The 2,228-nt window shown below is 41.1% G+C and overlaps 1 pseudogene; it reads left to right on the top strand.

Moving 5' to 3' along the window:
• Positions 1–1,039: 1,039 nt before the first annotated feature.
• On the top strand, positions 1,040–2,228 carry LOC105500452 (annotated as a pseudogene).

Below are 2,228 nucleotides of genomic sequence, written 5' to 3'. Positions count from 1 at the left end.
TAGACTATTGTTTTCCTCATGAGCTTTGTAAATTATATTTGATGATTGCAACAATAATCATGAAACCATCTGATACTCAGGACTGACATGTTAAAAGATAGAGAAGGTAAAGGGACCCAACTGAAAGTAAGATTTTCATCCTTCACTTAAATTAGTGAAATTCTGGCACCCTTAGACCATGATAAGTCACATTATATATATTTTAATTTCCATAGCAACCACTTAAAATACTATACACAGCTAAGTGCCATGGCTCACTTATATCCCAGCACTTTGGGAGGCCGAAGTGAGTGGAACATGAGGTCAGGAGATGGAGACCATCCTCGCCAACATGGTGAAACCTCATCTCTACTGTAAATACAAAAATTAGCTAGACGTGGTGGTGTGTGCCTATAATCCCAGCTACTCAGGAGGCTGAGGCAGGAGAATCGCTTGAACCAGGGAGTCAGAGGTTGCAGTGAGCTGAGCTTGCACCACTACACTCCAGCCTGGCAACAGAGTGAGACTCCATCAAAACAAACAAACAAACAAAAACACTATACAAAGAAATACAGTCAAAAACATTATAAATTAACTGAGATGGAATATTTTAAAAACATTCAAATGGTCCTCAGGAAAGTAAGACAAGAAAAGAAAAACAGAGGGAACAATCAGGAAAAAAAGATATATTTAAGCACTAATGAGTCAATAATTACTTTCACTGAAAGTGGCTTTAACGTATCATCAACAAAATGTAGACTTTGGTAGGGTAGATAAAAACATTGTGACACAATTGTATGATGTTTACAAGAAACTCACATCAAATCCAGACATAGGTAGGTCAAAAGTAAAAGGACGGAAAATATACAGGAAATAATAAAAGAAAATCAAGGGTGGCTATAATACTATCTGTTAAAGTAGACTCATAGCAAAGGAAATTACTACAAAGAGAGACGTATCATTATTATATACGGTAAACAGATCAATTCTCAAGGAAGACTTACTGATCCCAAATGTGTATGGACCAAAGAACAGAGCATCAAAATCCATGAAGCATTGAATGATTATTTGCCTGGAGGAAGAATTTCTTCCGTTCATCCCATCTGCTTCAGAACATATGCTCAAAGATTGTGAAGCAAAAGACCTCCAGGAGTTCATTCCTCTTATCACCCAGATTACGGCCAAATTGAAGACACAGGTATCCCCGTTTTTACCACAGATGTTCATGCCCCTGCTTCATGCAATGTTTGAAGTGCTGCTCTGGCTAGCGGAACAAAATGACTACTCTGCTGCTTTAGAGAAGCAGATGTTGCGAAGGAGTTACTTTGCTTTCCTGCGAACAGTCACAGGCAGTGGGATGAGCGAAGCTATAGCAAATCAAGGTGCAGAAAATGTAGAAAGAGTGGTGGTTACTGTTATCCAAGGAGCACTTGAATATCCAGATCCAATTGCACAGAAAACATGTTTTATCATCCACTCAAAGTTGGTAGAACTCTAGAGAGGTAAAGATGGACCAGTAGGATTTGCTGATTTTGTTTATAAGCACATTGTCCCCACATGTTTCCTGGCACCTTTAAAACAAACCTTTGACCTGGCAGATGCACAAACAGTATTGTCTTTATCTGAGTGTGCAGTGACACTGAAAACAATTCATCTCAAATGGGGCCCAGAATGTGTTCAGTATCTTCAACAAGAATACCTGCCCTCCTTGCGAGTAGCTCCAAAAATAATTCAAGAGTTTTGTCAAGCGCTTCAGCAGCCTGATGCTAAAGTTTTAAAAAATTACTTAAAGGTGTTCTTCCAGAGAGCAAAGCCCTAAGGACTGGATTTCCCTGTGCCTACTAAGATCAGGAATTTCAGTTAGTTTATAAAGAAGTGATTTTGGCTGGGCGTGGTGGCTCACGCTTGTAATCCCAGCACTTTGGGAGGCGGAGGCGGGCAGATCACGAGGTCAGGAGATCGAGACCATCCTGGCTAACACGGTGAAACCCCGTCTCTACTGAAAATACAAAAAATTAGCCAGGTGTGGTGGCGGGTGCCTGTAGTCCCAGCTACTCGGGAGCCTGAGGCAGAAGAATGGCGTGAACCCGGGAGGCGGAGCTTGCAGTGAGCCGAGATCACACCACTGCACTCCAGCCTGGGCGACAGAGCGAGACTCCGTCTCAAAAAAAAAAAAAAAAAAAAAGCGATTTTAGTGTGCCATTAACACTGGTCTTTTTCACATTGTTTTGAGCTTATTGCAGGACATG

This window comes from Colobus angolensis, unplaced genomic scaffold (genome assembly GCF_000951035.1).
Source record: "Colobus angolensis palliatus isolate OR3802 unplaced genomic scaffold, Cang.pa_1.0 Scaffold668, whole genome shotgun sequence".
Taxonomy (NCBI): Eukaryota; Metazoa; Chordata; class Mammalia; order Primates; family Cercopithecidae; genus Colobus; species Colobus angolensis.
This window is presented reverse-complemented; position numbering and strand designations above follow the sequence as displayed.